Below are 19,679 nucleotides of genomic sequence, written 5' to 3' on the forward strand. Positions count from 1 at the left end.
GGCAAATTGCTTAACTTCCTAACCTGAATTTCTCAATCTGTAATACATAACAAATACCCATAGTGACCTTACAGGGTTGAGGCAAGATTAATGATGATTTCATATGAAAAAAGAAAATTTCAGTTAAAAACCAGGCACAGATTCGTTATTCAGTTAGTTATGCAATCATTAGTGATTACTATTAAAATTAGTAAAGTTTTTGTCTTCTTTTTCTGTAGTGTGGACACCAGTCCCCTCAGCCCTTAATCACTGCTAGCTAAAGTAATCACTCAAAACTTAGAATGAGAAAAGATTTGTAACTTAAGAAAGGTAGTTACAGGACTCAGGCTGTACAGAAACTAACAAGATGATGAGTGAGGAGAAATCAGCAGAAGAGAAAAAAGACACCAATCATAATTAATAAAATCTTTACTAAATCAACTGTAACTCCAAGAGAATTTTATATATACATATGGTATATATACAGAGGGTGCAAAAATATATATATATACACATCTTAAGAAAGGCAAAAAACTGTATTAAAATTGTAATACTCAAGTTTGACTTGTGTAACTGCAAGAGGTTCTCAATGTGACTTGTACTCATCTTTTGTTATTGGTATATGTTGAACATTATAATTTTAATACAGTTTTTTCTTTCTTAAAATGTGTATACATTTTTCGTCCCCCTCTGCATAAGAAGCTGTTAAACAATTTTCAGTTTTGCACATCTCAGGGAAGGATCATGTTCGCCTGTGGCTCAGTCAGTAAGGCGCTGGCCCCATATACGGAGGGTGGCGGGTTCAAACCCGGCCCCGGCCAAACTGCAACTAAAAAATAGCCGGGCGTTGTGGCGGGCGCCTGTAGTCCCAGCTACTCGGGAGGCTGAGGCAAGAGAATCCCTTAAGCCCAGGAGTTGGAGGTTGCTGTGAGCTGTGTGACGCCACGGCACTCTACCGAGGGCCATAAAGTGAGACTCTACAAAAAAAAAAAAAAAAGTGACCAAAGCCGGTGAGGGCTGGTGGGTAATCTTGTACCTTTATAAACAAGTGATTCCCTTCTGTGCCCTGATCAACACCTCAGTAAACTTGCCAGGAAGTTTCCTGATGTCTAATTTATTAAAGCCATTTCAACAACCCAATCAGGGTAACACCAAATTGCCCTGGTGGAAATCTGCCCATGGTATCTGTGTCACTTAAAGGTGACATCAAGGTTCCTCTAATTGGTCCTCTTGGTGTTTGGTGGTGTGAACCTGACAAGAGATGAGTTGGAGCAGAAACTGAGTCTGGCACAATCAAGACAGACCTAGAGGAGAACCCTGCGAAACCGGCTGAAGACGTGGTGCTGTCCTCAGGGCAGCCCTCTGTCCCCATGAAGAGGGACAGCGATTCCAAGGGTGACTGAGGCCACAGTTGCCACAACTTGCCCAAAGTTCTTGATGTGACAAATTGTCTGGATTTTTGTGAAAAGGAAAAAGAATGAATCCTTTTGTGTTTTAGCCTTTTATAATCATGTTTTAAATCTCATACATTTTAGAAATAACTACTGCTGGGAATTCTATTAAATTTTGTGGAACTCTCTTTTTACACTTACAGTATTTCTTAAGAAAAAAATTAAAATCAGCTATTGGTATGGCAGGAAAAAAAAAAAGAAGCAGCTGTTGAAATAGTTCTTATAGCCTTCATATTACTGAGACGGACGCTGAGAGTTAAAGAGATTAATCAACCTGCCCAGGGTCCTACAGGTGGTAAGCGGCTGGCCAAGACCCCAACCAGTTTCTATAGGTCCCCAGACTGCTCTTCTTTCTACCAAGCAAAGGGAGATGGTATGTCTCAAAGCTTCGAGGCTGACTCTGAATTTTGCAGAGAAGAATGGGAAATAGACTGCGTAATCACTTTTCATTTCATGTCTAGACGTTAGGAGACAACCCCTAACCCAGTAGGAAGCAGACAAGAAACAGGGAGCCATGAACCCCACACTGGAAATGCATCTGAGGACCATGGAGAAATAACAATCCAAACGCTCACTTGCCGTTTAGAAGGTCAGGCCCAAGTTCAGACTGATGTCTGAAATTTTAAATGACAAGCTTGCTTGTGTATTGTGCAGAATTGCTACATTTTCCATTATAAAGCCATAATGCTGGTTTATTTCCAATTTCAGTACTGAAAGCCACATAGGAAAAAAAAAAAGAAAGAAACCAATTGGCTTTCAATGAAATTCTGTCTGCAATTTAAGCCAACATGTAATAAAAAAGTTATTCTCCTTAGGCACATTCAATATTTACACTGCTAAAGCATGGCAAAAACACAAAAATGGTGTGTTTCACATAGAAAGACTCAGAGGCGGGCCCCTGTTATGTAAAATTAAGAAAAGCCATTTTTTAAAACTAAGTTCTGAAGATTATTTAGTAGCTACTTTTAACTTCATGGAAATACTTACAAAAAACAGACAAATGAGAAGATAAAGAAGACATTCTCAATTTTTTTTAATATAGAGATAGTTGTAGGGCGCCGGCCCCATATACCAAGGGTAGCGGTTCAAACCCAGCCCCGGCCAAACTGCAACAAAAAAGTAGCCGGGCGTTGTGGCAGCGCCTGGAGTCCCAGCTGCTCAGGAGGCTGAGGCAAGAGAAATCACCTAAGCCCAAGAGCTGGAGGTTGCTGTGAGCCGTGTGACGCCATGGCACTCTACTGAGGGCAGTAAAGTGAGACTCTGTCTCTACAAAAAAAAAAAAAAAAAAAGCATCTTAGCTTCATCAATATGTTTTTGAAATCCTTGTGGAAAGCTATTTCCCAGAAATTTGATTTCTCTAGGATTAGAACACACTCCATTCATTTTGCGCCCCTAGCATTCAGTACTGGCAATATACTATTAGGCATTTAGTTGTGTTCCCCAATATTTCCAAGTCTCCTTCCTCCAAGGATATGATAGGAGTGTATTTCCTTGCCATGATCCCATCACGGCATGGCCATTTGACTTGCCTCAACTTGCCTTTCTTTGGCCAATGAATGTGAGTGGAGGGAATATGACTTCTAAGCCAAATCCCTCAAGATGGATTGCATGATTCACCATCTTTCCTTTCTTCACCCCAGTCACTGGCAACATTCAAGATGTGGTAGAATCCATCAATCTTCATCCATGAGGTCAACACAAATGCAGCTGTCAACAGATGTTGCATAGGCTATAAAGAAAACGTGGTTGTTTTAAGCAACTGAGATTTGGATATTGTTGATTGCTCCAGCATAACCTGGCACATCCTGACTGATAAAAGTACTCTGAATGAAACTTTAATGAAGAAAATCAAAGCAAGATCACTTGAAAAATACAGGTGTGACAACCACTTACCTTGACTTCATAATTCTTTATAGGCTTGATCTGAGAAATGCCGTGCTCACCACAGCCTGATACAAACACGAACATAAAACAAGTTAAGTATGGGCGGCGCCTGTGGCTCAAGGAGTAGGGCGCCAGTCCGGTCCCATATGCCAGAGGTGGCGGGTTCAAACACAGCCCCGGCCAAAAAAACACAAAAAAAAACAAGTTGAGTATTTGTTTGAGTAGAGCATTATGCTGCCAAATGCCACTGTTGTCACCATCACCTCTCAAAGATACTAAAATCTGTAGAGAACAGACTGTTCGCATATTTTAAGCCAGAATAATAAGCGTGTTCTTAAGAAATGAGCACCCTTTACTCGGTGGCTGAACACAAACTAAACTTATATTCAAATAGCCCATGGGTCAGAGCTCTAGAAACAAAAAAACAAATGCTGCTTTGTAGAATAAGCATATTTAAAGAGCCAAAGGGAGAAATGTGAAAAATAAAGCAAATAAAAAAAAAAAACACGCATAAGAAGATGGTGCACAGATGGACCCTAATATCAAAAACATGCTATCAAGTTAAGAAGGAGAATTCAGCACAGCCACTTAAGCACTCTCCCTCTGCTGGAACTCAGCTAGAGGATTTGCACCTGCTATTTATGTTGCTGCATACCATTCCTTCCTCCCAACCAGAGAGATTTCAAAAAAGGAGGCCCTTTCACATGCAACTTAGAAAGAGCAATGTCAGGAAAAAATTAGGGAATAGAACTAAATGGTTGAGAGGGGAAAGGAAGAACACGTTAGAAACCCACGTATGCCTTCAGGCCACAGTGCGCAGCTAGCTTCCTGGAGCAGCTGGCCCCCAGGCCGCCCAGCCCCAGCCTTGCCACTGGGGGTGATGTCTCTTCTCCCTCCCTGTCAGGGGTAAACTCTAGCTTCTTTCCTCAGGGCTACCTGAAGCTACCATCTGGCCTCTGCTCCCAACATCCCACTAAAAACAGATTGAAGGATTTCTGGAGCTGGAACACACAGAGTATGAAGCCAGACAACTGTCACTTTTTGCTGATAGAGAGGCTAGATGGGTTTCTTAAAGTCACACATCTGTATACCTAAAAGACGCTTCAGAACTCCAAATGGCCAAATTTACAGTTTATTTTTTGTCTCCAACCTACCTGCTTTCTCTGCATGTCTATCACCACTGATTATCTCTTCTCATTTGAAACTGGCCCCCCCCTCAGAGTTCTCGACACTAATCTCTTCTGACATTTTCCTATCTCCATTGCTTTTCATTTATTTTAAAAACACTCACAAAGCACATACGATGTCCCAGGCATTGTCGCAAGCGCTTTAAAAATATTAATGCATTTAATCACAATAGAAGGACAGGTACTTCTATTATTCCCACTATACAAATGAGGCGTGATGAGGTTAGGTGACTAGCTCAAGGTCCACAGCTAGTAAGAGGCAGAGGATTTGAAACAAAGCCAGCTGGCCTCAGGGTTCATGTTCTTCACCGCCACCTGACACTGTCTCTATTCCTGTATGCCCCTCTTTCCCCCAAAATAGAAATTTGACACTACACCCTTTCGAGATGTCAATTCCAAAGCAATCTAACCGTGAAGCTGTTAGGACCACCCAAGGAAAACTGCTTATTATTTTCAGCACACATTTCAAACAATTTTTTTTCTAATTGCTGAATATGGAGGGGAAAAAGGAACCAAAAAACTACTGTTTTTTTTTTTTTCTTTTTTTCCACATTGACTCACTATTTGGTGGGTAAACAAGGTGAGGAAACAGACTAAGCCCCAAGGACTAGACAATGTGCTATAAGTTGAAGATAAAGCAAAACTTTCACTGAATCCATCAGGAATGATTGATTGAAACCTAACTGGGGAACTCACTTGTTTGTGCAAGCTAAAGAAGGAAGAAGTCCTATTTTGGTAAGATAACCTTAAGTCTGGCTTCCATTTTATTTTTGTAATATATTTTTGTAATTTGGGACTTGCATGAGCAGGAGTGCAAAGGTCTTCTGGCAAAGACTCCTTTGTTAAAATCCAGAAAAACAAACAATCAACATGGATGTTTTGGAACAGGCCACAGCTGCCCTGCTTTCAAACACATTACCTTCCACTTCTTTAAGGAAATGAGCACTCAAAGGCTTCCAGAATTGTCTGACCCAGTGGAGATCACTGCATGGAACCAACTGATTTCTTGCCTGACAGGGAGAAGGCCATCGGGTAGGAGGAAGGAAATGGCCGTGCAAATTGACAGATATAAAACTGCCCACTCTCCTGACCCTCAGGTGAAAGACAACAAAATCCGTCATTTGGGAGCTTGGCAAAGGGAGTTTTACTTTGAAGACAAACTTCATTTGGTACTTACAACACACGTGAGATGGTCTTCCTTTGAGTATGAAGAAATGAATATTCAATAGAGGCCCCAGATAATCCATAATGGAAAGAGAGGGGAGAGGAAGAGCAATGGACAGTCTCAAAAATTAAAATATCGGGCGGCGCCTGTGGCTCAGTCGGTGGGGTGCTGGCCCCATATACCGAGGGTAGCGGGTTCAAGCCCGGCCCGGCCAAACTGCAAAACCAAAAAATAGCCGGGCGTTGTGGCGGGCGCCTGTAGTCCCAGCTACTCGGGAGGCTGAGGCAGGAGAATTGCTTGAGCCCATGAGTTGGAGGTTGCTGTGAGCTGTGTGAGGCCACGGCACTCTACCAAGGGCCATAAGGTGAGACTCTGTCTCTACAGAAAAAAAAAAAATTAAAATATCTTAAGCTATCAAAACATCTCCCACTTCAAACTTGCCAAGAAATGCTCTTATATAAAATAACATAAGTCTGGCCACTTTCTCTCATCACCAGGTAGAATTAGAAGCAACCAACGATCATTTTTCATTGATTCACCCAACATGAACTTGATGGCTCTTTCTGCACCCAGAGATTGTGAACAGCACGAGATGCAGACTGATAAAGGTGCATCTCCAGCCATGGCCACAGAGTTGTGAGTTAACTGGAGTTTCACTGAAAACATTCAGCAGGTATTATTTTATGTACCAAGTGTAAAAAATGAATGTAATTTTACTTAGTGCCTTACCCGTAAGGAATATTTTAGGTAAAAAGAAAACCAACATCAACTGTAAACATGAGAGCCTACATTTTTCCACTAATTTCAACAAGGCTGAAGATGTGTGGTTACAAAGACCTGTCAAACTATACTCAGGAATGGGGTGGGTCCTTTGAGCAATAAAGTTTCCGTGCCAATCCTAAGCCTAAAAGGGAGAGTCCCTGGGAGGAAACAGCACTGCTATGTGGGAAACAACTGCGGTCCACTCAGAGAATTAACTACACCCTGAGAACAATCCTCTCCAACCCTATCCTTAAATGTGGAAGAGGCACTAATAGGCAGAGTCCCCTTCAAAAGACTGAGTTATCTGAATTACTCTAAGCATATAGTATTTCTAAAGTGAAATTGCCAGGATAAAATTATTATTCATAAATTTCACTAAAGCCTCCCATGAAACAGATCTACTGCTATCAGCCTCCATCACTATTATAAAGAACATACAAAACACCTCTTCCATGCATGCTATGAAAAGAACTAAGAATGAACTGGAATCTTAGAAGAATCTTTTCACTCTCTCAGATTTCATAGTTAGCAGTCTCTGTTTCAGATCAAAACTATTCACATGAATATAAATGTTCTTTAAAATAGCGGCACCTCAGGCATCAGCCCTCAGCTGCCCAGCAACCCAAGTCCTCCGAAACAGCCATGAAACTAGACATTTAAGTGTCTGCACATGTGAGCAGAATCCCAAATAGAAAGGCCTCCTTTTAGGAAACTCTTCTCAGAAATTGACCACTGATGGTAGACGACTAAAAGTAGTTGTAATTGATTTAAATGTGGAGGTAGCAGAAGCAGAAATAGAGATGGGGTGATAAAAGAAAGCCACATCCCACCCCCTGGAGTGTTGAAAATCAAAGATGGAAACCAAGACCCTGGGGAGAGGGATCAGGAAGAAACAGATGGGACTAAAACAGTTCATGGGATCACGAAGTTTCACAGACATGAAGCATTAGACGTCATTAGCAAATGACTCTACGCTCTTTACAGTCTGTTGCACGTTTCAAGTCCCTTTAAATGGTCCAAAGAAAACCAGATATGTTCTCCTTTTAAGAATCCCTTTGTACAAGGCCAAGCCCGGGTTGTTAAAAGCAATGAGCAATGTCATGTTCTTTGAGCCCTGATAAAGTGGGAGAGGGACCAGCAGGGCGACAAGGGGAATTTGGTGGCCAAGAGGAATGCTTTTACAATGGAGAGACATAGCTAATCAGGATCCAGCACAGACACCCAGAGGGAAGGCCAAAGATGAATTTTCCTCTGATTTTCTCTTTGCAGAGCATAAAAAAAATACAGATTTCCTGCAGGAAACAGGAGATGAATAATATCCATAGCCACGGTCTGACCCAGAGGAATCCAATTGTTTCAAAAGCAGCCTGGGCGACAGCTAACAGCAACATAGGCAAGAAGCAATTTCAAAGAGCTACTATAGGCCACAGTTCTTTATCCACAATTCCAAAATCCCAAAGCCCTGAAAAAACAAAAATATGTAAGATTGGTGAACGCTCCATTAGCGACAAAATCTGACCTGAACGGACTTGAAACTGTGTATCGTCTTCATTTCTTCAATGTGGACATTCACGTTTCATTACCAAAACTAACAACAATAACAACACTAACGTTTGAAATGGGGTTCTGCTACTGGAAATGCACTGTATACATTTTTTTAAATCTGGAAAATTCTGAAATATTAAATGTCTTTGGCCCCAAGAATTTCCTGGAAGTTCGCATGGATCTGTGCATGGTAAAATTACTTTAAGCAGCCAATAAGAATATACAAAAACAGCTTATAACTTTAACCTAGCTTCTTTCATTCAAACGAACATTTTAAAAACACCCACCATGTCCTTGGTACAAGGCTAGATGTGTTTATTCCCAAAAGGCCTCAAAATTTGGTATTTGTCTTACATGTAAAACAAAGTCACGAATAAGAATCATTATCACTGCTGAAATCGCCAACAAAGTTCCACGTGCATACAAAAGGAAAGAAAGAGAGAGGGGAAAGGGAACCCTGTATCATAAGCGTAGGGTTAGCGTATGCGGTAAAAAGAAAAAACATTCATTAAAAAGAAGTCTGAGTTGGCTCAGCACCCGTAGCACAGTGGCCACGGCACCAGCCACATGTACCGAGGCTGGTGGGTTCAAACCCAGCCAGGCCAGCTAAACAATGACAACTGCAACAAGAAAAAATAGCCAGGCATTGTGGTGGGCACCTGTAGTCCCAACTACTTGGGAGGCTGAGGCAGGAGAATCACTTAAGCCGAAAAGTTGGATGTTGCTGTGAGCTGTGATACTTCAGCACTCTACAGAGGGTGACATAGTGAGACTCTCTCTCAAAAAAAAGTCTGAGCTAATCATATCAAAATGGGAGGAAGAGGGGCAGGAGAAAGGGGACCACACTGATGGTTAACATCGTACCCTAATTATTCTGAGGCCTAGAATATCACTCAGAGGGAAGAGTGACCCACTGACTGGGCCCACTGACCTGAAACACCATGGGGATGCCCTGTGATAGGATTTTTCCCCACTCTCCTCCCCACTCTCTCCACCAACCTACTCCAATTCTTCCCCATGTTAGACACTTAACTTCACCCAAACCCTGTGCCTTTTCAGCCTTTCAAAAATTTAACTTCTCAATTCTCAGCCCTCACTTAGACTTCTCCTAGATTGGGACAATCATAGCAACCTCCGAAATCTATGGAAATGTATTAGCTTATAGGACTTTTATCCCCATTCTCCACACTCCCAAGCTGTAAGCTTTGAAAAGGCAGGAACTTTGGAGGTGTTTGCCTAACACAGTCCTATACTTAATTTAATGTTTCAAAATTCAAAGATTCACATTAGCTGCTTAAAGTAGTCTCTCCAAGTACAAGTCCACAGACCTTGACTTGACACTCTGAGGGTGAGATACAGCTCATATGTCAGAATGTTCCAGATTTTAGAATGTTAATTCAGTGCCTGTACCCTCTGTCACATAAACAGATATGCTGGCCTGCTCTATCAAACACTCACTTTTAGTTCTGGTGGCTGATGGTAGAAAAGGGGGGGAATGTAGAATGGGAGAGAGCAACCCCCTTCTCCAGCAAAGCAGACATCAAAGGAACACTGAACTCATAATAAATACGGAGTCCAGGAGCCACGCTGAAGCAGTAATGACTATGGTATCACCATGACATTGACAACAACCAGCATCTCCTGAGCATACAGAATGTGCCAGGCATCGTGGGGAGCACTTTGTGTTTCAACTCATTTAAGGCTCACATCATCCCAAACGGAGATACAGTCTTACTCCCATTTTACGGATAAAGAAACTGAGGCACAGAAAGGCAAAATAATTTTGTGAACTCAATTTACCAGACATCATGGACTCACAGCATGATATTCAATAAAAAGTAGTGGGATTAATGAATTACCATATTTTACTGTGTAAAAGGCACTCCCGTGTATAATGCACACCCACATTTTTTTGCCTAAACTTTCTGGAAAAAAATGCCCTTCAAGAAAGTGGCTGTCTCCTGTTTAGGAGAAACCCATTTGAGGAGAGCTGATGCTGCCCTAGTAAACATGCAGATCACACCACCCTGGGCAGCTACCCGCTCCTCTCTCCCAGAGCTCTTCCCTCCCTGCCGGGTCAGGGTCACAGCAGAGACAGCTATGTTCCTAACCAGTGGAGCCGGAGCTTCTGAGGTCTCAACAGCTGCAGGCAGCCAGGCAGGTCTCTGGGGCCTGCATGGGACTCCTGATCCACGGGGCAGCCCTCAGGTTTCAGGCCTTAGTCCTCCCTCCAACACCCCCCACAGCTGCAGCCACCTCGCCAGCCCAGCCAACACCCTCTCCTCTGATCATAGCACTCAGCAGAGGCTACTGCAGCCCATGTCCACAGGATCCTGGATCCTCCTGGACTGGAACCCCATGCACCCAGCTGGCCCAAGCAGGAGGGTGAGGTGGCCCCATGCACAGCAGGACCACCCATGAATAATGCACATCCTTATTTGTCCCTCAAAAATTTAGGCAAAAAAATATACATTATACACAGCAAAATATGGTAACTACTATTCACTCACTAATCTATAGCATAGACTAATGAGAAGAAAAATGAAGCGCAGTGGCAAGAATATGAACTGTAGACAGAAAGAACTGCGTTTGAATCCCAGTCCTATCGTTATATAAATACATGGCCAAGAAGACAGAATTTGAATCCTATGATTCTTCCCCTTCCAAGAGTTAAAAGAGGGTGACTGCCACCCACCTCACTGTGCTATGAGGACAGCCATTGATATGTGGTCGGTCACTCAGTCTGCTTTTTAAAAAAAATATTTAAAGTACACTTATATGCAAGTTGCTGTACTTGAAACATTAAATGTTTCATTTAATTCTAGCAAAAATTGAATAATAGAGACTCTCATTAATTTTATTTTAGATATAAGGAAACTGAGGCTTAGAGGCAATAAGTACTTTTTCAAGGTCACAGAGCAGTTCTTCTTGTTTTCCCAACTAAGGCCCAGTCTAAAAATGATAGAATAGGCTCAGCACCCATAGCACCGTGGTTACGGTGCCAGCCACATACACCAAAGTTGGTGGGTTCAAACCCGGCCTGGCCAGCTGAACAACAATGACAACTGCAGCAAAAAATGACCAGGCGTTGTGGTGGGCACCTGTCATCCCAGCTGCTTGGGAGGCTGAGGCAAGAGAATCGCTTAGGCCCAAGAGTTTGAGGTTGCTGTGAGCTGTGACGCTACGGCACTCTACCGAGGGGGACATAGTGAGACTCTGTCTAAAAACAAAATAAAATAAAATAAATTAAAAATAAAAATAAAAATGATAGAATAATGCTCATGTTTCTTTTCCTGGATAGAGAATTCTCTTCCCTAAGTAAAAGAGGTACACAGAAAGGTCTTTTCAACTCAGATGTTTGTGTAACATTTTCCTAGCTTACAATATTGTTCATAATGATGTCAACCTTCAAAACAGCAACCTATCCTCATATCAAACCAAGTTAAAATCCTCTCTCAATGCATACATTTCCTGAGTATGACCACTCATTCACTTAGGTTGATGCTTTCAAAAGACTGATACTCAATTTAAAACATGAGTGAAGTAAGTTGTCATGACAGCTAACAACCAGCGTCACAGCCACTGGTTGAGATCTCACATTAAATCAGCTATAAAAGAAATGCTGGCTTTTATATGTCTGATAGAAATGTTTTAGGAGAAAGTACAAAAGGTATATTCCATGACATTTGGGGCATCCACAGACAGGGGCTGCCTCAGGCAAATTAAGTGATAGCTTTCAATGAAAATCTGTGGTTCTGGGCAGGTTTTGTTGAAGCAGGAAAGATCCTGACCTTGACAGTCCCCGAACTATAGCTCCTAACAGACACTTCTCATCTTCAGGTATATCCTGGTAGGCCTGAGGGCAACTGGGTAATTACATGGAATAGATCTGGGCCCTCAAGTTAAACTGCCCCCGCCCTATACTCTTCCCCCCTCCAGGAGATGCTCTACTTAACATCAACCTACCCATTTCTCTGCCTCGTCCAACAGACCATCCCCATAGCTTCTTACCCCACCTCCCCTCCACTATGCCAGTGGGCTCCTCAGAGCTCCGCCGGCTTCACTTCTGACCCCAAGATGGCATTCTTGTGCTTAACGTAAATCATTTTTTGCTCATTTGCAAAAGTCCTTTTAAACAACCTATTGATCATATTGGTGTGTTTCCCACCCAGAATTCTCCCAGACTTCATGAAATTCAAATCTTTCCATTTGCCAGTAGCTTTAGCCAAGTAAATGGCTTTCCCTTTAAGCAATTACTTGAAGAGAAAAGTTACGGCTTCAAGTTGGTTCATGAGTTTGCTGACTTTTCTTTACTTCTCCATGTCATATAGAGGGTGTCTGACACTGGTGTTTATCAAGCATCCCATGAATGGTCGCTTTACAGCAATACCCAGAGAGGGGCCTCACCGGTGTCACCGAGGCTGTCACTGGGTGACAGAACCCCATTTGAAATCCTCCCCCATCTATTGGAACTACTTGGGAAAATCATAATTTGACCAGGCTTTCAGCTTTTTAACCCCAAATTGATTATTCGCCATTTTTTTGTTTTACTTTTGAGGCTTCTTTCTACTTCTCAAAAAAGTTATCAAGTGATGTCTGTATTTTATTTTTGCTAGACTTATCTTCAAATAAATTTTTCCTTTTTAAAAAATTCAATATTGTCTGGGCATGATGGCTCATACCTATAATCCCAGCACTTTGGGAAGCCAAGGCAGGAAGATAGCTTGAGGCCAAGAGCTTGACAAGACCAGCCTGGGCAACACAGCAAGACCCTTATTTCTACAAAAAAACAAAAATTTATCCAAGCCTGGTGGCACATGCCTGCAGTCCCACCTACTTTGGAGGCTGAGGTGGGAAGATCACTTGAGCCCAGGAGCTGGAGACTGCAGTGAGCTATGAAAGGGCCACTGCACTGCAGCCTCAGCATCAGAGCAAGACCCTTGTCTCCAGAAAAAGAAGAAATAACCATCAACCTTAAAAGCTTATTTAAAATAATGTGACACCATTGTTCAGGCCATTTCCCTGGAGGAGTTTCAGTTATATTTGGTGGATGACAGCATCACTCAGAAGTCTCTAATCTCATGGCGATGTTTTTCAAGTACTGGTTCATATGTTACAACCGTATGTTTTACAGCATCGTCCTACAGGACAGCTCATTTAATTATAATATTGGAAATACCATTTTCAGTCTTAGGCTTTTCACATTCATTATAAAATTAGGAACTATTGATAGACCAGTGGTGTACTAAAAAATATCAACAAAAACACTGAGTCATTTCAGCTGTTAGGTACCTCAGTTTCCCCAGCCGTGGAGGTAACAGTGCTACTACTTTGAATAACATACTGTCGTGTTACTAGCATCGTCAATATCTTCATATTCTACCTTTGAGTTTATGTTGTAAAATCATAACCAGTAACTGTTGAACACAAGAAAAAGGAGAAAGATTAGGATCAAAAGACTCATGTCTGGGGCTCAACTTTGCAAATTTGATCCCTCGAGCCTGCAATGTGACAATGTGACCTCTTGAGTCTCAATCTCCCCCGCCTTCACATTTAAGTCCTGGTTCCCATCCGATGCTACATCTAAGGGGCGTACATATATTAACTTACTTCATCCTCACAGCACTCCCATGAGGTAGGTACTGTAATTCCCACCTTGCACAGATGACCCCGGTTAGCATATTTAACTACCCAGAGTATGCTAACCAGGGTCTCACAACTAGCTGTCAAACCTGACCCAACCCCCTGGAAGTCCAGCATCAGAGTCTCGATCCTCTGGACCCCTGTGCCGCACGACCCGGGAAGTCCATTCTTAGAGCTAGCCCTAAGGACCCCAGGATGTGGTAAGGCCTAAAGAGCAGATCAAGGTATAAATGCTATGCAAACAAGAGGATTAAATATTATATAATGTGGTACTTGAGCAAGCCTTGAATGCAGCTTTTGAAATAAAGTCTATGGCAATTACCAACAAGTAAGAAGAAATTCAAAATTGGCCCACAGTCAAATGTGCTTTCTCCAGCATTCTTGCAATGAGGAATCTCTCTTATCTACCACTTGGCAGCCACAAGGTAACACCTGCTGTCAGATCTTCCAAGCCAAAGCCAACTCTGCCTGCTCTGCAGTGCAGAACTGGGGAATTTCAGCGGAGAACCTGCCAAGCACATGAGCACAGCTCAAGAGACTCCCGAGGCCTGCAAGCACGCTGGCCTGGCCTCAGAGCTTCCTGCATCTCACCTCCTTTGGGAGGAGGAATTGGATTAAACAAACCTAAGGCGTGGCCCGTGTTGGGAAGTCCTATGTCCAACTCATCCATCACATAACGAAATTCTAGCCAACTCCTGAAATTAAGTTGGCCAAGAAGGGGACGTAATTGATCCCACGGATAACCTCACGAGGCAGGGCTGAATTCAGCATCATCTTGTTTGCTCTTATACCTTGGACCCAAAGCATGGCTCTAGTGGACCTTTTATCCTGATCTCTACAGCCAGCACATTTTTATACAGATGATATAGTAACTACTTCAGCTAACAGACATGAAAAATTGTAGGGGATAGGAGCATTTGTATGGGACACTTCACGAGTTTGCGTGTCATCCTTGCGCAGGGGCCATGCTAATCTGTGTCCTTCCAATTTTAGGATATGTGCTGCTGAAGCGAGCACGAGGGGAGGAGTATTTTTAAAGCCTTACTGATGCGGTTCAGGCTATGAAGTACCAAACCGCTGTCTGAGCCTCTGGCATGTTACCGCAGCTAATCCCAGCCAACGATGGGGTAGGCATTACCGTCCTGCCATTAATACCTGGGAAAGCTGGAGCCCCGCGTCTGGCTGGAAGCATCTCCCACTATTTCTCATCATATCAGGTCTCAGCTGAAAGGTCAGATCCCCAGAGAAGTCTCCCCAGACCACCCAACTGTAAGCAGAAAGCCCCTCTGCCAATTTCTCAGCCCCTTTCGATCACATTATCTTGTTTGGTTTTATTCATGGCATTTAATAATATCCCAAGTTCTTTTTTAATTTATGTATTAGCTATCTCCACAAGAATGTCTGTACCTTGAGAGCAAAGGAACCTGTCTGTCTGGTTTAAAGTTGTATCCTCAACAGCAATAACAAAATCTGTCAGAGAATGACATTGACGTATGTGAGGGAGGGAGGAAGGAGATGAAGATTCCCCCATAAAGAGAAAGGCTTATTGTGGCCTCAGAAAGAACTTTGTGACTTAGAACATGTCAAATTCTGAGACACTTTACTAAGGGAGGTTGTAAAGTAACTGGAAATTCAGAAGTGAAATAAACCCTACATCTCTCTCTGAAAGAACCGTTGTGCAATCCTTTGTGAAATTCGGATGCCTTCAAATGCCAGGACCATTCTGCCCTGGTATCTTTGTTTCATCACTGCTAACCCTCAGAACCCCTGGAAATCAAAATATACGTTTGTTCTCGGGTTGGAAATTACGCATTTGTGGGTCTTCCCACTGTCCTGTCCCCAACACACACAACCAGCGTGCTCTCCCCCCGCCTGTCTCACTGTCAGCCTTTTAAAAGCCTGAGTTAACAGAGCTTCATGGTCACACGCAGCATTCTAAAATTGGAATTTGGCTCCCTGACCACACACACTAGCCCTGGAATTCTGCAAACATCTGGGCTAGTAAGTGTGAGAAAGTTCTGCGGTAACAAAAGTTTCTGAGGTAACAAAGAGAGCGGGAATCCCTCAGGCAGCAAGGCGCAGGTGGGGCCCCAGGCCTGTCTGCCAGCAGGGCCCCACCCTCATCCCCTCGGTGCAGCTCGGGCTGTGAGTGTCAGAACCCTCAGGCAGCAAGGCGCAGGTGGGGCCCCAGGCCTGTCCGCCAGCAGGGCCCCAGCCTCATCCCCTTGGTGCAGCTAGTCTGGTGATGTCACAGGCACATAAACACCAGTGATGTGTTTATGCAACTCCCAGTGCAAATCTGGACATTTTTATGGTCCTGCCTCTGTACAGGACTGACCAGAAGACCCCTGTGCCCGCTGCTTAAACAGCCGCTCACCCAGGTGGACAGTGAAGCCAGTAGATTTCATTAAATTTTACAACTTCCACAGAATCCAGAAAAGCATGGTTTGTTATATTAAATTTTCCAAAGTTAGAAAATTTGTATCCTAATGGAAAGAGGCCTTTACTGAGGAGAAAGTTGTGGTCTTTTTTACAGTCACTGAGGTTTAATAACTGCATGATCCATTAGCTAAAACTTCCCCATCCCCACAAATAGGAATGTGAAATCCAAGTGAATTGCTGTGACCCAGAAACCAATGAAAATGGTGGGAAGGGGCAGGGAAAAAAGAAATTCTGAGTATCTTTTGTTTCAAATGCATTATTGTAACTCAGGAACTGAACAACTTTCATTGCCAAAAAAGAGAATTAAATTCATACTTTGGTTGCTTTGCCTCGGCTACTTCTTTTTCATAAAATGCATGGCTCCAAAATGGAATTATCATTCATTGCTTTATTTCGTTAATGATAACATAATGCGTGTTCACTGGAAAAAGTTTTTTTCAAACCAAACAGAAAAAGTACCTCGTAGAAAACAAAAACCTAGGGTGGCACCTTTAGCTCAGTGGGTGGGGTGCTGGCCACATACAACCAGGCTGGCGGGTTCGAATCCAGCCCAGGTCAACTGAACAACAATGACAACTGCAACGAAAAAACAGCTGGGCATTGTGGCAGGCACCTGTAGTCCCAGCTACTTGGGAGGCTGAGGCAACAGAATCGCTTAAGCCCAAGAGTTTGAGGTTGCTGTGAGCTGTGACTCCACAGCACTCTACCCAGGGCGACATAGTGAGACTCTGTCTCCAAAATAAAAGAAAAGACAGCAAAAACTACTCCCTACATCTGAAATTCAAGTCCCCAGAGATAGGCACCGTTCGCTCAGTGATGGATAACCCAGCAAGGCTGTTTTTCATATCCTCACACACACCACTGTACACAGCCCTCTCCAACTTGCTTTTTATTTGCATCCCCAAATGCTGTGTGTCTTTCTATACTGGGTCAGACAGTTCCACTTCACCTGTAAATTGAGGATAATGGCATCTAGTTGCAGGAGGATGTTGTAAAGATTAACTGAGATGTTTGTTAAGTGCTCGCAGTAGGGCCCGGCACATGCAGGAAGATGGCCTGGTGCGCAGCAAGAGCGACTCCATCTTGTTCCCGTAGCACAGATAATCCCCGTAGAGGAACAATGAGCACAGCACAGATAACCCCTCACAACGATGTTTATCTAACCTCCCCAGTGGTCATGAACTTTGCCAAGGAAGTCTGAAGCATGACCAGCTGCGCATATTTTACAAAAAAGCTTGCTCTAGAAAGGACGTTTTCTGGACCCTTCACCCCTCAGCCACCAGAGACGCTGATTCAGTTGATTGGTCCCTATTCAACATTTCTGAGAAACTGAATTTTTGAGCCTCTCTCTTTGGCCTCTTAGTGCCCTGAGTCTTTGGAGGTAAGATTTCCTATAGCTACTCACTGCGGAAAAGCACATAATTTAAAACTCTGGTAACTATTATCAGCTGCCTGATACTACCTTGCATTAGACACTCTGGTGATGGCTCAGCTGTTTGTAGTCCTCACTGCTATAAACCACACCACAGTAAACACTACGGCTTGGTTTCCATATTATTGTTATTATGATGACCAGTTATTTTTATTATCTTCAATTGCTGACATTTTCAAATTACAGAAAATATTCATACTTGTTCAGCTGGGCTCATATCAATTATTTGTAGGCTGTGAGTTGTATGCGATGTTCATTTCAGAGACAAGGAAGTTGTGGATTTAAAAAAGTAATAAGTTGCCCAAAACACCCAGAAAATAAACCCTAAGTCCTGGCTTGACTCTGGACATGCAGTCACTCAGCAATCTTTACTAACTCAGGACTCAGGGGCAGGCTCTGTGCTGAGCACTGAGGATATAAAAACGCGTGACATACCCTCGACAACCCTGCAGTGTGAGAGGCCGGCAAAGGATATTGTTTGGAATAACCATTTGGTGTTCCCGGCATAATAAGGGACAATGTATGTACACAAGTACCCAACATTAGACATGTGGATAAAGGAAATGATGGCTGACTAAGGTCACAGAAGCGTCACAGCGCTGGCCATGGTTCCGAACTCTGCCTGCCACGGTGGAAGGCAGGTGTACCGGCAAGGGTGGGTTTCGTTAGCAGGTAACAGAAGTTACCTAGGCCCTTTGTAGCCCTCCTGCAGCATGCCGCTGCAAAAAGTCAATGAATTTAGAGTCTTGTGCTAGCAAAGAAATCATATACACCTTATTGCCACCAACTTTCTCTTCAAGAAGGGGAGGGTGTGAGAGAGGGGAGGGAAAGTTCAAAGAACATTTTAACTGGATGGTTAAAAAAATCATTACCAGATCCCCTCCCAATCATAAGCTTTCAGGATATGCTATTGACGTCCTCCACGTGGCTTTAAAGATCAAAAGGACAACATATATATACACATATGTTAGTGGGACTGCAAACAAATATAACCTCTAAGGAAAGAAGTATGAAGAATTCTCAAAGAACTAAAACTCAACCTTCCATTTGATTCCGCAATCCCATTACTAAGGTTCTACCCAGAAGAACAAAAATCATTTTACCACAAGGACATTTGCACTAGAATGTTTGTGGCAGCTCAATTCACAATTGCTAAGATGTGGAAGCAACACAAGTGCCCACCAACCCAGGAATGGATTGACAACAAACTGTAGTACATGTAGACCATGGAGTACTAATCAGCCATAAGGAAAGATAGAGACTTTACATCTTGTGTGTTTCATCTCATCCCTGGATGGAGTTAAAACACATTCTTCTTAGGAAAATATGTCAAGAATGGGGGCAAGGGGGTACTCCATTAGTATTATGCACTCAATACTAATATGAAACCAATAGATAAACAACTACACAGCCACACGAAAGAAAAAACACAAGTATAGTCTAGCAAGGAGGAGGGAGAAGAGAGGGGAGGAAGGAGCGGAGGGAGGGTAATTGGCGGAATCTCGCCTAATGTGCGATGTGAGGGCGTTCAGCAGCCCCCCGGTGAAGGGCCCAACCACAACTTGAACTTTACCTTAGAAATGAAAACAATGTTACCTGAACATTTGTATCCTCATATTAATCTGAAATTAAAAAAAAGAAACATGTTCCTCGCCATCAACATCAATAACAACATTGTTGTAAATGTGTAAAACTTTATCATCATGGTCGACACCTAAATTTGAAATTGGCACCATTTATCACATGTCATACTCCTAGAATTAGACAATCAGGACCGACATCCTGATGGTATCTTTGCATTTTCAGGAAGGTACTATAAACAATGATGGCTGACAGACGCCCACAGAATTTTCCCCTCTTTCTCCTGACCTTCTTGGCTTGACACAGCTGAGTTCCCAGGAGGGAAGGGGTTGGAAGGAAACATCAGGGCGGGTACCTTTATTATTTATTTCTATTGGTTTTATCAACTGAGCACTCATAATGTACCAGGCTAAAGCCTTTACATCCATCATCTCATTAATATTCACAATATCTCTACCAAACAGGTATTATGTATATTATTAATAATATATTATGTTATTTCTATTGTATATACAGGAGAGATGAGATTAGGAGAGATCAAACATCTAAGGTTTGATTCCAAAGTCCATGTACCAAACCCCCCGGTTGTGTTTTTACATTTCATCAAT

The 19,679-nt window shown here is 42.8% G+C and overlaps 1 protein-coding gene and 1 non-coding gene across 13 annotated transcripts in view; both read right to left on the reverse strand.

Annotated features, from left to right (window-relative positions):
• Positions 1-19,679, reverse strand: part of LIMCH1 (LIM and calponin homology domains 1) — a 356,706-nt gene that overhangs the window by 275,774 nt on the left and 61,253 nt on the right. The gene's annotated exons all lie outside the window — the stretch shown is intronic.
• On the reverse strand, positions 14,532-14,633 carry LOC128576205 (U6 spliceosomal RNA). Its single transcript, XR_008377309.1, has one exon. It is a non-coding gene; the product is annotated as a U6 spliceosomal RNA (small nuclear RNA).

Source organism: Nycticebus coucang, chromosome 23, assembly GCF_027406575.1.
Source record: "Nycticebus coucang isolate mNycCou1 chromosome 23, mNycCou1.pri, whole genome shotgun sequence".
NCBI classification, from domain to species: domain Eukaryota; kingdom Metazoa; phylum Chordata; class Mammalia; order Primates; family Lorisidae; genus Nycticebus; species Nycticebus coucang.